This window comes from Onychostruthus taczanowskii, unplaced genomic scaffold, assembly GCF_017590055.1.
Source record: "Onychostruthus taczanowskii isolate IOZ18803 unplaced genomic scaffold, ASM1759005v1 scaffold30, whole genome shotgun sequence".
Classification (NCBI taxonomy): domain Eukaryota; kingdom Metazoa; phylum Chordata; class Aves; order Passeriformes; family Passeridae; genus Onychostruthus; species Onychostruthus taczanowskii.
Genome location: NW_024500350.1, coordinates 4,832,820 through 4,848,753, shown reverse-complemented (window position 1 = coordinate 4,848,753; position 15,934 = coordinate 4,832,820). Strand labels below are relative to the sequence as shown.

Sequence of the window (15,934 nt, the reverse complement as noted above, 5' to 3'; positions counted from 1 at the left end):
TTGAAAATAAGACATTCTGGCAGAAGGTAGAAAAATAAAGAATTTCTTGACCATCTGGAAGGGTTCTGCAGAGATGATGCCTAGAGAGTACAGCAGAAATTAAGACTTCCCAAAAAGGTGTAAAAGACACTCAACTTTTCTCTGGTGAAGGGAATAGCTGCTGTAGAAATCACTTGGGTTGAACAAGAAAAGGCCTCATCACCTTTCAGGAAATAAGAGACTGCTACTCTTACAGGATGCAAGTTACATCTGCCAACTTCACTCTCATTTTTTAGGGTTTTTTTAATACTATTTTTCCCCCAGTCTCAATCATGTAGCTGCTTGAAACACCACAGAATAATTCTGAGAACAACAAATTCACAGCAAAAAAAAGTACCTGTGTGTATGGAAGGTAGAGCACGAGCCAGGGAATGGAGTTCCTCCCTAAGTGAGCTGATGGCACATTGCTTCTCTGATGTCCTGACCAACTGCTTAATTTGCTATTTTCAGTAGCCTCAAAACATGTTGCCTCTTGTCTCGACCAGGCCCCCACTAGTGCTGATGTGAAGCGCCACTTAATTTTCATGAGAGCAGAGCAAGACTTTCACACAACATTTTTGCCCAGCAGGAGCTCTTTTGCAGGGAGCCTGATCCCATGGGATGTGCTCAGCTGCTGGCAGCCCATTCCCACTTCCACTGATGCCCCTGGCAGCCCTGTGGTAGTAACAGCATAAGGCATATTTCAGGCAAGTCTTCACTTGGCAGGAGGTACTTCTGTACCTGAGAAGGTCAGGTCTTGGGACTTCATCTCCTCTCACAAATACCTGCTGGCTGCCCTTCATGGTGTGCAGAATCCATGCACAGGGAATGCATGAGTACACCCCCTGTCTGGATGGGAGCTGGGAAGAGGATTAGGTCCACATAGAATTCAGATGTCATCACAAGCATATCAAATTGTAAAGCATCACAACTTACACAATTCTGAAAATAAACATAACCAGTTTCTTTCAAGCTGTTTGGCAGGCAAAAGGTTAATATATTAATAACGTTTGACTAGCAATAGCCCAGAACAATAACTATGGAACAACAGGTTCTGTCACTTCTGAAAATAGCCCTCTTTGGGAAAAAGAAAACATTTTCACAAGAGCCACAAACCAGATGATGTAGCTTCTTTAGAGGTGTTCACGAAGTGGAAGCCAGGTGTGAAATCTCCAAAGTCAGGAGGGATCTTGTGTGGGTGGGAGAGCGCCCTGCCTGCTGCTGAGTGGGACATGGACCCTGTGGACGGTGCTTGGTCCAGCTGAATGAATACATCTGAGTCTGTCTTTCTCAATCCTGCCTGTGCTTATGCAGTACCTTTCTCTGCCAGTAGATCCACTGATTTGTTAACTCTTGTGTGCAGTACTGAGCAGCACGTGAGCAAGAACGGCTTGTAGCCAACAGTTTGGTATTTCGGCATCTGACCTTGTTGAGAAAGAGACTGGATTGTCAAAGATGTTAAACTTGAACACAGTGTAACGATAGAAACAGTTTAAATCCACTGATGGCACAGGATGAAATTCTGGTTTTCACCCGCGAATATGAATCCATGCCAGAGACAAGGGTCAGATCTCTCTATCTTTTTTTTTTTCTTTTTTTTTTTTTTTAGCCAGAACAGTAGGAATAACAAGCTGTGTGATTAAAAGTTCAGAAATGTGCAAACACGATGTACTGCAAGGAGCTGGCCTGACCCCATGTACCTGTGCAGGAACAGCAAGCAGCCAGGTTCATTAAGGATGCACAGGAAACTGCAGTCCCTCCTCTGAGATCCTTACTGGAACCTGGTGGCTCACCTCAGAGCACCCAGGAACACCAGTGAGCTGCAGCCTCCAGTCACTCCAGTCACAGACATGCTTTGGTTCTCTGCTCAGTGGCCAAGGCTCTGCCTGTCCAAAGAACCTCTGGCAAGTCATCCATACAAGAGGAATGCCCTACCAAAAATTGGGCCTTCACATTTAAAGCATGTGTGCATATATTGGAGAAAGGAGAAAATCACAGAACTAAGGAGCTCTGATTAAGCTCAGAAATAATGGTTTCCTGTTCAAACACAGAGCTCTGTCTCTTCTTAGGACAACTACCTCATCCCCAATTGTGTCTATTAAAGACAATTACTGGGGGAGACAGATATGTGTAACCAGATGTGGAAATAACGGTCAGCGCCATATGCAGTTTAAATTCTTTGGGCCTGAACAAGTTACATAAAAAAAATTGGGTGTGTGTGTTTGTGCACTGTGGAGCAGCTGTCAATGGGGAAATCCCCTTAGCCCACTTTAATCCTACGTTCCACAATCCCCAGGGATTAAACAAATGCACTAACATTATTTACTGTAATGCTCCCTCCCTGGGGGGCTTCAGTCCATGAAATCCACTCCAGCATTTGCAAGTTCCAGTTGTGAAATAGGCTGTGCACATTCTATATTTGGTAGCTCACAAGTACTCCTTCAGTTGGGCCCAGAGTGATGAAAGGACAGGAGTCAGGAATTCAGCCCAAGCAAGTCTCAAAGGGACCAGGCTCAGTCTTGGAGCTCATTTCTCCCTGTGCAGGTCTTGTACAGGCACTGAGGCACTGCAGTGACTGCTGAGAGGGGACAGTGATCACAGGACTCTACAATATGCTTCCCTAAAATTAAAGATGCTGCCACAGTATGAGTCCTCCTATCTATACTCTGGACATATGAAATGAGGCTTTAAACCCTGATACAGCAGTAGAGCTTCACATACCTCCTGCTTTCCTTTTCCTATGATGAAATCTGTGCTCAAATTTGGGTACAATCCCAGTGAAATTAGGAACAGGGATTCCCCCAATCCAGATGCATAATCCTCACAATCCCAATAAGGCTGTGACAGTGCAAACTGCACGCCATTGAACTCTTGCAACCATCTGGGTTCAATTGATGGCCACAATGCCCAGCAATAACACAGACAAGATTCAGGCTCCCAAGGACCCTCTGACATACTTGCAAGGCCAGCTGATTGCTCCATCTCTTGCTTAAGCTTCCCATCCAAGTTTATTACAGCTCCTTCAAAGACAGTAAACATTACATTCTATATTAGGCTGTCCTTGCCTTGAATTCATATACAGTTTAAATTCTTTAACTTGGGTGATTGTACCAACTCAGCACTAGTTTGAAGCACTGCTGCCACAAATGAGCTGGCAAGGCAGAGCCCCAGAGAGCACCCTCTGAGGCAGCCACTGCTCTTAGTGCAGGGGATGGTGTGGCCCCATGTCCTGCAGGCACAGCAAACAGTAAAACTTCAGAGGCAAAGGAGTTTCACAGAATAGCTGAGGCTGGACCTCTGGAGGTCATCTGGTCCCACCCCCTGCTCAAGCAGGGTCACCTAAAGAAGGCTGCTCGGGGCTGTGTCTGGATAGCTTTTGAATTTCTCCAAGGATGGAGACTGCACATCCTCTTCCAACATCAGTCCTGCTCACTTGAAAAACTCTTTCCTTATATTTGAATGGAACCTCCTGTGCTTCAGTGTGGGCTCTTTGTCTCTTGTCCTGTTCGTTGCTGAAGCTTTTGCAGTGATCTGATATCTCAGGCTGGCCTCTGAGCCGGCCTCTGTCACTGTAATCACCAGGCCTGTGCAGCTGTACTGTGCAGAATGCAAAGGCAATTCCTCTCCATGAGATTCAGAGAATCACTTAGGTTGGAAAAGACCTTTCAGAGTCCAACATTAACCCAGCACTATTGAGTCCCCCACTAAGCCATGTCCCTAAGCAACACATCTTTTAAATTCCTTCAGGGAGGGTGACTCAACCATTTCCCTGGGCAGCTCTTTCCAAGGCTTGGCATCCTTTTGGTGAAGAAATTTTTCCTGCTATCCAACCTAAGCCCTCCCCGGTGCAACTTGAGGCCATTTCCTCTTGTCCTATTGCTATATTAATCCAACACCTGACTCTGCTCCCATGGCACTGCACTTACAAACATATACTTTCATCAGCTCAAATAGAATTTTTTTCCAATTTACAGAAAGATCATCACAATAAAAGCTATACTCATGTTACTGCTCTTCATCCTGCAACAGCTTGCTTACTGCAATGAACTTCATTCATTGCTAAAAGCAAGAGTGTACACAGATAAAGAACCCTGCACACAAACCTTCCAGGCCTAGGCTCTTATACTCTTTCTAATTTTTTTTTTCATATCGTTTACAGCCAGGAATATAGGAAAGTACCTGAGAGGGAGTCAGGGAGAAGAGAAGGGCTTCTGTGAGCAGCAGGCCCCGTGCTGCTGAGGTTAAACAGGCGGTGAAGAAGGGATTGGTAATCTCCCACCCATCCCTCTTGCTCCTCCTTCCCTGCATAATTGCAGCTCATTTGAGACACACTGCCTGGAGTGTCAGCTGGCATCTTCTGGGTTCCCCACAAGCAGTAGCTGCCATTCAGCACCGCTTTCTTAATCTAAAATCTGTTTCACAGGTTCTCTCGGGAAGCTGAGTGCTGCTCTGCACTACATCAGCACAGCAGTGAGGACTCCCACTGCCTCTCGAGGGTGCCCTCGGCGCTCATTCACAAAATCCTGCAGCTGTCATTCCCACTGGTACCCCTGGCTCTCAGAGGAGCAGCAGCATTGCTGTGCTGGGCCCTCCATCCTTCCTGGTCAGGTAGGAACACCCTGACCTGTCCATTAATATCTAATTACAGATGACAGTAGCAACCTTGGGGATCTGTGTAAGAGTTGCTACTCCTATAGCAAAGCAAAAATACAGCTGGGTTCCTCACAGGGGAACTTCCCAACTGCTCCCCTCACGCTTCTGGAGAAGTGTGTTACTGGACACCAGTAACTCTGTCTCTTGAACACAGAATAAGGATTCTCACTCTGTCTTTCCTCCAGTGACATAAACAGAGTTTTCAAGGGGAAAAATAATTCTTATTTCCTATCTCGCTGTCATTTTTAAAATTACTGAATGCTGCAGCATTCAATGGATTACTATTCACAAACACGTACCTGCTCCTCTGGCAGAACAAATCGAGTAATTTCTGTTTCTGCTGGAGCCTTCGGCATGCAGACAAAAACATTTTTTATTCATCAGTGGTAAAAGGCTACAGCCATTTGACTTTAAACACAGACATGCTTCTGGGCTCTCTTCCAGGAAGTCTGTGTCACCCAGGCTTTAGATCGATATGTTTGTCTGCAAAGTCACCCTTTTGATCTGTAATTTTTCATTTTGACACAAGAAATGCCTTTTGGTCAAACTTCAGCAGTCCATTAAATTCCAGGCATAATAGAAATGGGAATCACATTGCTGTAGCCATGCGAAGATTTCCACAGTTTGGGGTTTATTTACTCATGGGTTAATTTACTCTGCCATATATTTGGGACCCAGACAATGCTGCAAATATTCTTCTGTGCCTCATCTGAGCTCACTGCTTCCTGCCCAGTTTGGGCTGGTCTCACTGGCACTGGCAGCTTTATAAAACCCTTTGTATGTTTAGTTGTCCAACCTGCAGGAAATGTTGTTGAGGTTTAGGACTGAGCACATGAGCATCCTCCCACCCTGGCCATGCTGTTCACCTTACAAAGAGGGGTCTGGGCTGCTGGGACAGCCCCCCACAATGGGAGGGCAACTGTGCCCAGCCCGTGGCCCAGCTGGCTCAGCCTGGTCACCCCTGGCACACCACGCTGTTTGCACAACCCAGCACAGCCCTTTTCTTTCCAAGGTCAAGGTTTCAGGGCTGGGGTGGCTGGGTTTTTAACTCTCTCTCCTCCCACCCCACCTTTTTTTTTAAGGTGTCAGCCATCCCATGGAAGTATAACCCAACAAGCAGAGAGGTAGGAAATCAATCCAACGCATTATTAATGGGAGAAGCGGATCTGCCCAGCTTTTGGGCCAATCCCCCTGCCTGGCTCCATGCAGCAAGGTCCGAGCAAGGCTTTGCAATGATCTCACTGCTATTTCTGACCCAGACACAGCTCCTGCCGTGTTCCCAACACCCTGCTTTTTGGTTGCTGAAGTTTGACCCAAGGGAGGATGCAACAGACACTCAGGAGAGTTGCAAAGTACTGAAAATGTTCATATAATCCAAACAAACTCCATTATTTTCAGTGCCCATTCACACCTTACCTTTCAAAAGCAAACATTTTCTGTCAGCCTCTTAAAAACACATAACTGAGAAATACTGCTAAAATTGAAAGTTTACAAGAAATACTGTTAAAATGGATTAATTTTTACACTTATTTTAAAGCAGTCAGGAAAATGTCTGGATTCTGAATAACTGGTTTGTCAAGCAAAAGAGGACAGGGAATTCTGTATTTAAATACGGCCAAGATTTCCAGCAGTAACACATCTTTTAAGTACTTTAATTGTAATATGGTTTTATTAGCTAATTAACAGGAGCCTCGTTTTAATCCTCATTTAACAGCTCCTCATTTCATAGAGGTGTTATATTCAGAGAAAGGCAGCCCAGTATTTTCTGGGGGAAAAAAAAAAAAAATCAAAGATCTTAAAGCAACTCAAAAGGGCCACCTAAAAAATTTTATGCTTTCAGTCAGGACTTGTGTCCAAAATAAACAACTCTTTCCTCAATCCACCAAAAACCCCAAGCACAGCACAGCTATGATCAGATCATAAATGCCTTGATTAAAGTTCATTGGCTGGCATTTCAGGACTTTAGCTACTAATTAAAGCCAAAATCAAATTTATTGCCTGGGTGAGTAAGAAGAGGGGGCGGGAATTTGGGAGGTGAGCAAACATGTGACCTGCCCTACGCAACCCTGCCCAACAAGGGCAGGATGGCACACACAGAACTGCCTGTCCTGAGCAGAAAGGATCCCGTCGTGGTGCTGTTCCAGAAGTGAAGAATCACAACAGCAATCCTGGGCCAAGGCTTTCCCGTGGGCCTCTCCCTGGGAATTCAGCAGGAGCCTGTGAAGGACCTTCCTCACAGACACCCAGGAGCTAGAGGGACTATTCCAGTCCTGCAGAGACTGAAGTTAAGCAATGGTGAGCTGCCTGGATGTGTTATGGCCACAGAGAAGAGCGATGCCAGAGCTTTATTAAAATGCCTGGTTCACAGTCCTGGGTTCATGGCACACGTTTGGGCAGGACCTGACTGCTCAAGTTTACAGGATGGGAAACCTGCTGCAGGGAGAACCTCAGTTTCACAACTGGTTTCGACCAGAAATAAACCCACAGAATTCTGAAAATCTCTGCAAAAGCTGCAAGGTGGCTTTTGAACCAGTAGAAACATTTTGGTTTGACATTCCACTGTGAAATGATGTAGGGGGGAAAAAAAAAAAAATCAAAAGAGGGAGTTTCAAAGCTGGAACTTTCGTTCTCAAAAGCCTCCAACAAAGGTGATGGGATTTGACAGCACTCTATTTTGCAAGTAAAATAGTGTCTGCATTTTTCTAAACAAGTTCTAATCTGCATTTCCTGCTTTTATATCAAAACATACTACGGCTTGCTTTGTGGCTTGCTAATAACATCCTGCACACCATTTTGTACAGACCTCCCCAAACACCTCATGCACACACACTTCCAGTCCCTGCTGAGAAAGGCAAACAGGCTCCTGCCCAGTCAGGTCCAGGCCAAGTGTGGCACGGGAAACAGCAAATCCAGCTTTTTCTTAAGCATCAAAGGAAGCAGCAAATTGTTTCAAAGAGGCTCCTCTGCTCTGCCCAGATATCTGACTTTGCAATACAGTGACTCTACTCTTTACGTATTGCAAGCTCTCTGAAAACAGCAATAACCAAAGTGATGTTATACAGAGGCAGCAGAAATGCTCTTGAACATGTGTCATGCTTTGCAAAGACTGATCAAGAACCAAGCAATTAGGGTAAATTCTGGTATAAACGGTACAATCTCACGGAAAGGGTGGTCAGACATTGGAACAGGCTGCCGTGAGAAGTGGTGGAATTGCCATCTCTGAAAAGGTTAAAAGATGTGGATGTGGCAGTTGAGGACACAGTTTAGCGGTGAACAGGGCAGTGCTGGGTAATGGTTGGACTCGATGATCTTACTGGGCTTGTCCAACCTTACCAGTCGCATGATTTTAACTGCACTAGCACTTGCTTATTCCAGGATTCGGCCTGTCTATCTGTGAGGAGTACATCAAACCCAGCACGTACAGAGACAGCACCAGCAGGAGGATTCCTCACACCGAGCGCAGCATCACAGCGCTAACATCTGCTTTGTTCCAGCTGTGATTCCCCCAGTTCAGGACACAGGTCCTGAGGCAAAACGCCGAGAAGTGTCGTCTGCAAGTGCTTTCTGGGTCTGGGGAGCTGGGGGTGACACCGGGGCTCCGGGGGATACTGACCCACGGGCTGCACGTACCACCCAGGCTGTTCTGCGGCACAGACACGCGGGACTCGGGGACACCCGGCCGGCCGCACGCTGGAACTTCCGTCATGATCCGCAGCTTCCTCGCGGGGTCCGGGGCCGGATCACCGACACTGATAGCAAAAACGAGCCGCAAACGAGGCGGCGTCCGCGGCCTCCCCGCGGCTGAGCCGCCAGCGCACCGCGCTGCCTCGGCAGGCACGGACGGGGTTCGAACCCGCGATCTTCGGTTTACGAGACCGACGCCTTACCACTTGGCCACCGCGCCCGACGGGCTGGCTGCACCCGCGCGCCGCCAGTGGAAGGCAGCGAGCGGCGCGGGCGGGCCGGGCCGTGCCGGGAGGGGACGGGACAGGACGGGCCGGGAGGGCGGGATGGGGCGGTGGGATCGGGGCGGGACGGGGCGTCCGCGCCGTGCGGGGGCTCCCGCGGACACGTGCGGCCGCGGGGCGGAGCGCCGGGAACGGGAGCGCGGGCGAGCCCTGCCCCGCCTGCAGAGCTCGACATCCCCTGCCCCGCCTGCAGAGCTCGGCATCCCCTGCCCCGTGTCGCTGCAGCGGCGCTCCTCGGAAAGCCGTGTCCCCGAGCGCCGCTGCTCCGACGCCGCGGAATCCCCGGTGAAGCTTTGCTTTCCTTCCTCCCGGTGTTTCTCACGGCAGAGGAACGCGGAGCATCACTGCGAAATCACAGGGCTGCCTCGGGAAACAAACAGCAGCTGTTCGGAACGAGGCAAGTCCTGCCAAGCTCACGCACACCTCCAGCGCTGCCGCTCGGCCGTGCTCCGGCACCTGCTCCCGGTTTGGGGCCGGGGAGGGTCCCCGGGGCAGGAGGCAGCCCCGCGGCACCGGCCCGGTGGGACACATCTCCCGGGGCACGCACACGGGAACGGCGGGGACTGGCCCGGCTCGGCGCAGTTCCCTTCCGGCGCTGCCACCCGCCTCCCTGAGAGCCAAACAGCGGCGTTTCCACCCCTTCCCTTGGGACAGTATCAGGCAGTCGATGTTTCCTGATATTCAAACTGAATTTTCACTTTTTACTTCAAACCCATTATGTTCTGTTTACATAGTCAAATCATAAAAGCATAAATCATAAATACAATACTGCATTATTAATATTTCCTCCTTTGGGTTTCCAGCTACCAAATATTTAGTCTTATGGCTAACACTTGGTTAAAACCCAAGAAATGAATCAGCTCTCATTTTTATCACCACTAGCTGTAGGGCAGGAGGGAAGAATTTGAAGGTTGTGGTTTTGAACTATTATTTAGCTTTGAACTGAAATTTTTCATCCTGGTTTTTAGTTTTGAACCAATGTTGGGCAGCAGAAAGTAATCTGGTATACACACTCCTCCTGAAACTACAAGCCAAACCAAACAAACAAAAAGCAAAAAAATCCAGGCACAGTTAGAACCAATGGTACATAGTAGAATCACTATTTTCACTTTATGAATTTGTAACCAGGCCCCACTCTCTGCTGAATCAGATCTGAGTTACACAACCTTTATTACAGGGATGCATCCTGTGTTCACAATGTGCTCCTTGCTCGAATAAACCAACCATGTGAGGTCTGATCAACTCACTCCGAAGAGAAACAGTTGCTTTCCTGAGGGTCCCATTTTTAGGGTTCATATAAATACCGCAGTGAACCTATCCAAAAAAGTAAGGTTTACTTTTTGAGGCTATGGTCATTTGGGAAGTCAGGATCCCAGTGATATTCAGATCCTGAAAACAGCAGGATGGCAGGAGCTGCTGGGGTTACAGAACTCAGATGTTTTTCAGCCACATCCTGCACCCTCTGGCCCTGGACTTTGCATTTCAGGGCAGTGAAACATCCCTGGGCACAGGACAGCCCTGGCAAGGCTCCTCCTCCCTCCCCAGCTCTGGCAGAGTGATGGGAAGAGCCTGGCTGTTTTCTGCTGCAGGGAAGCTCTGCTGTGCCCATGGCCCAGCCCTGCTGCTCCCTGGAATGCGGCCCTGAGAAGGGGCTTCCTTTAATCCAGATTTACACAGTATTTCCAAGAACGAAAGCAAGCCCCTCTGCTGCTTTTCTTCAGGGCATCCCCCCATTCACTGCTGAGCACAGCCAGAGCTGAGGGACAGGAAAGGACAGGGGTCATTTCTCTGTTGTGTGGGGCAAGTGCTCAGGCTGACCAGAGGATTCCTAAAGGGCTGAGAGCAGCTCTGCCCAGTGACTGCTCCGGTTTCAAATAAAAGCCTGAGCACGTTGAGAAAAGCCACAGGGTGGCCAAGAGAGACAGTGCTTCACAAAACACAACCAGCAATTTTCTCCAGTACAGCAGGGAGAGAGCAAGCACAGCCTTTCAGCAGCTGAGTTCCATTACCTCTGTTGGTGCCACAGCCCAACTCCTCTGTCTTATCAGCAACAGTTTGTACTTGAGTCGTAACCCCTGTTACACACTACCACATCAAAATACAAACTGCATCCTTGTCTGCTAAGGCACAAAGATCCCCATGTGATGGAAATTCAGATTTAAGCACCATGCCGGGGGACATACTGACATATGATCATTGCAAAGTCATTTAAAGATCACCATTAACCCAAATAGTTATACATCTGGGACAATCTTCAATTTACTGGTCATATGCATCCAGAAAGCAGTTGGCTCTAAGGACGAATTTCACCCTGAGTTACGAGAGTCCCTGCTGCACTGCATATGTCAAAAGGCATTTAGAATGGAGTGACACATCCCAAATCCCAGTCTGCCATCAGAGACTCAGGACAACACTGAAACATGGGCCATCATGAACAGTGAACAGAGCAAGAGAAAACATCAAAGTCAGGGCTTTGAGACTGCTATGCTGAAGAAAATGTGTCAGACAAGACAACGTGAGCAGATCAGAGCCTGCTGCCAGACTGCAGGAGTTGGGTGATGTACTCCTTTGGTGCTCCCATGAGATGTATTTCCTCTTTGTAACAGTTCTCTTTGTCACTCCCCAATTCTCTTGCAATCTCTTTCCTACTCTGCTACTACCCCAGTCAGCCTCTGTCTGCCTCCAAACCCACTTTCCCCCCTGATGATCAGAGCAAGGCAACAGTCACCTCTCAGGAGTTCTGAGCTTTAATTCCCGATTGCAAAATGACCGAAGGGTCTTGCGTCTCTCCAGCCTGGTGAGAACAGCATAACTTGCTAGAAACTATTACAGACTTTGTGATAGGTGGTGGGGGTGATTCCTGCCCCCAGAGTAACACGGGATTTGCTTTCCCACTGTGTCATTCTCATGTACTACCAAGTGACTGCTGTGCAAGTAGGTCAGTAGTACAGCACATTAGACTGAGCTGCTGAGGTTTGGGAACAAAACTGCTCCCTGTCTCTCTGTGAAGTGGTTTAGCATACACAGTAGGGAGTTTTCTTTAAGCCTGCTGTTATAAATCTGAATATCCAACATCTCATTGCTGGGAGGAATCTGGGAACAGGGAGCCTGAGAAGATAACACACGGTACATTGCTCCATGGATTATTTGTACAGTATCTACTCTGATTCCCCAAATATCTGTACCCACTGTGAGAAAAGCTACCTCACAGCCTCATGGGATGGTACTCTAAAAGACATATACCAGGTTTAGAGACTACTGTCAGTCAAATGAAAGCTCTTTGGTATAGTATGATCACTTGAAGACCATCAAAATGTTTTTGAAAGGAAAAAATTTGCCCTGCAAGGCTTGAACTGACTAGTGAAGTCTTTTCAAAATTCCCTTTCCTCTTCTGCCTTGCTCCAAGCCCAGCTGGAGGCAGAGATCTTACCACTTTAAACTCTGCTTTGTATTTTAAATTATATGCCATAGGCTTGGTTCCCTGGCACCCTGCACTATCTTTCACACAGGTGCAAAATGGTCACATTTTGTTAGCCCAAGGACACGAGGTGACTCTGGAGGTGCAGGCTGGGTGTGGGAGCAGCAGCTTCTCAGGAGTCAAACTTCAAACCCATGAAATCCCCTGTGGAGACACATTCCTGAACCACCTGCACCCTGTGGCTCTGTCAGGGTGGGCTTTGCTGACATTCCCAGGTCAACCCTGATGGTTTAATCCGAGATGCTGTCGGACAGCTAGGACTGGGCAGGGAATTGCACTGGGCTGCTTGAGGAGACACCTCACCCTGGAGTGTCCCCAACACATAACAAAAAGGCTCCATTTTTCCCAAGTAATGAGCATCCAGCATTTCTCTGGGCTGACAGTGTCTGCCCCTCTGTCAGCAGCGTTTTCCCAGAGCACTGGGCCCCTCTGTTGGGCAATGTGCCCACAGACACCAGCTCAGGACTGGCTGCCCACGGGGACCTGCCCATGGCGCACTCCCCTCCCTCCACACGGATCTTGCAAAAAGCAGCCTGGAACCTAAGCTGCTCCTCACTTGTTATTGTTTTGACTCCAGCAGTTAAAATAAAAGCCCAGAGAAGAAGCCAGGAGGTCTGGTGGCTCTAACTGGAGGTTAAAAGAAAAAATTACCTCAGAGTGTCGGTCGAGCAGGCCCTGGGTGTGCCCTCCACCATCGCACCTCACGCAGAGCCTGTTCCGCCAGCGCGGGCCGTGGCGAGTCCTGGCCTGAGCCCACATCAGGCTGAGGGTCTCCTCTGGTCCGCACACCTGGCACCTGCGACAGGTCCTGGCTCCCAGTCACGGCCAGTGTCCCAGCACTGTCCCAGTCCCTCACGGACAGAGCCTGCGGTGCCGCTCCCAGGATGGCCCCCAGGTACAGCCGAGAGCCTCGGCCTCTCCGGGGGCTGCCCACGGCAGTTTTCCCTCGGGACTCTCCCGGGGAAGCTGCTGCCTTCGGTTTAGGTGTGAAACTCCCCTCAGCACGTGCCCTGGGGTGGTCGCTGCTGGCCATGCCAGGTCAGACTGCCCCAGCAGCAGATCCCCCAGGACACAGCTCCAGGCTGGGCCCTCCCCACAACAGCTCGCTGCTCCTCAAGGAAGGAGCCACAGCAGTGCTCATCAGCTACATGGGTCAGTAAATAATTGTATTTAAGTCACATAAAAAAGTTGGTGTCAAAAAGCTGCAAAGAGCTCCCAGCTGGAGTTCCCATCGATTGAGAAGGGCAGCGCTGTTGGTGGAGACATTAATGGGTTGGTCCTGGGAAGTTTGGGCTTGGAAATTTAACACAACTGGGGATGTCAAGTAAGGCATGTACTGAGCAAGCATGCTCCCCGTGCCATCTGTGTAACTTATGCAAAGTTAATGAAGCTGGTGTTTGGGCAGGTGAGAACAGAACTGGGCAATCCTTCTTTAAACGAAGCACAGAAAGAGACGTGGACCAGGGAGGAAGGTAAGTAGGGACACTAAATCAGTCACCCATCACAGACAATGCTTTAGTCATGCAGGGAAAGCAAATAATTTATTTACATATCTGATTGTACATTACAGCTACCTGAAGGATTCACATCAGCAAGGACAGCTTTATTGTCCCCAAAAAGTATTTCAAGAAAATACAGAGAAAATAGTGTAATGGCACATTGCAACAGTACTGACATCACTTCACTGATGTTATAAATTACAGAATGAGATTTAAAATAGTCATATGCCACTTCTGCTGGCTGCTTTTTTCCAGTAACAATGGAGCAAGTGAACTTTGCTCATTTTCATACCAAGCAGCCTTTGAAATAAAAAATAAAACCACTCCTTGCTTCTAAGGCAGCTTCCTATTTTGTGAAATGGGTGTCAAATTCAGTCAAAAAATTTCTGCTCTGTGAGAGTGGAACATATTCTTTTATAGATAAAAACTTTGGTTTTTGAAAGATTTAGGGGATATTGATGATTTTTTCCTTGAGACTTACCACAGTTTATTACCTCACTCTCTGGGGGCTGGTGAGTGGGGTATTGATAAACAAGGTGTGAGAGAGGGAACAATTGTAGGATCTCATCACATGAGCAGGGTCAACACTCCAGAAATGAAACCACCAGCTTGAGAAGAGGTTGGAAGGAGGGAAGGACACTTCTAGCACCAGGGCTCTCATTGCCACTTACAGATGTCCAGGCTCACAAAGCATCTGCACAGCTTCCCAAATGCTGTGGGAGAGTGCTGTGCTGCAAACCCCAAGGGAAAGAGTTTGCTCAGCATCTGCCAAAATGTGAAGAGCAAGACACCCAATTTCTCACATCCACAAGAGGAATGCAGACCCAGGGTCTGTCCTTAGGAAATGCTGCCACAGAAGCCAGGCAGGGAAGACAAGGAGTAACTAAAGCATTTCAGGCACTCTAAGATGGAGAGTCTATTTCTTTTTCCATGTCAATGGTCAAAGTAAATCAATCTGTCCTTAGGAAACGCTGCCACAGAAGCCAGGCAGGGAAGACAAGGAGTAACTAAAGCATTTTAGGCACTCTAAGATGGAGAGTCTATCAATTGGTAACGCTATTTCTTTTTCCATTTCGATGGTCAAAGTAAATCACCTGCCTGATCCCACAAAAAAAATCCCAGAACAGAAATTAACCTGAAATGGGCAATGTGTTCAAATGAGGTTTTGGTCTGGTGCCCATTTCAAGTATAAAAGGAAGCAAATTTGCTTTAATGGAAATAAAAACTATAATCACCAAGTCAGGACTGTAACATTTAATTAAGTGTTTTATTATTTTGAATTAACTTAAGCCAACAAGTGGATAGAATTGGTCTCAAAACAATACTAAAACAATAAATCTGCAGAGTGTGTGTGACATTGCCTTACAAGAGACCAACCATCTGACACAACATTCCTAAAAGAAGACAAAGAACTGCTAATTATGTTAAATTTCATTTGCTACGTAATTTAGACCATGACCTAGTGCTTCTAAAAAAACCTGTACAAAATGAATATTTTTTACATCTCGGAGGCACATGAATACAAATCTGATCTATTTTATATATACACATGTACATTACAAGAAACCAGATGATTAAAGAAGTGTATATAAAAAGTGTCCAAAACCAGATGATAAAATGCGAAAATAAAATGTATCCTCACAACAGAGAAGTAAAAGGCACAAGTACTAAAATATGTAACCATGCAAAAAAAGTGACTAGTCTGTGCAACAGAGAAAAACAAATGGCTCTCACAACTGATTTTACAGTAATTCTCAAAATGTCTCAGCATTTAAATATATATCAGTGCAACATTTACTGCCCTGTAGTGTACTGAAGTATTCACAGGATACTAAATTCTTGGTTCTCCTTCTGATGTCCTTTCTCCAAAGTCAGAATAATTTAGCTACGGATAAGGTAGTAAATAAATCAGGGCTGGTGCTGGGGAGTGCGAGTTCACCGCTGGGAGGAGGGGTGTCTGCAGCCCCCTTGCCCCTGCACAGATGTCCCCCAGAACAGTCACCTGCCACCCCTCACGGGGGCTCCGAGGGGCTTCCAGGGTATCCCTGTGCCAGAACAGTGACAGCAAAGCTGACAGCTCAGGTGTCACAGCACCTCCATTCCAGGGCTAAGGTGTCCAAGTTACACTGCAGCAGCCCGTGTTTGTTAATGTTTTCACTAGGTTTAAAGTTTAAGTAAAAACAATCTGTCTAACAGTATGTTTGGGCAGGTACTGCTCTTGCAGCCGAACGAAAGCCCCGACTGAAGCCAGCAAGCTGAAGCGCGGGTGCCGAGAGCACCGGGAGCCTCAGCTGGCTCCACGCTGTGGCAGGCTGCGG

At 47.7% G+C, this 15,934-nt stretch overlaps 1 non-coding gene across 1 annotated transcript; it reads right to left on the bottom strand.

Moving 5' to 3' along the window:
- Positions 1-8,503: 8,503 nt before the first annotated feature.
- On the bottom strand, positions 8,504-8,575 carry TRNAT-CGU. Its single transcript has one exon. It is a non-coding gene; the product is annotated as a tRNA-Thr (tRNA).
- Between the last annotated feature and the right edge of the window lie 7,359 nt (positions 8,576-15,934).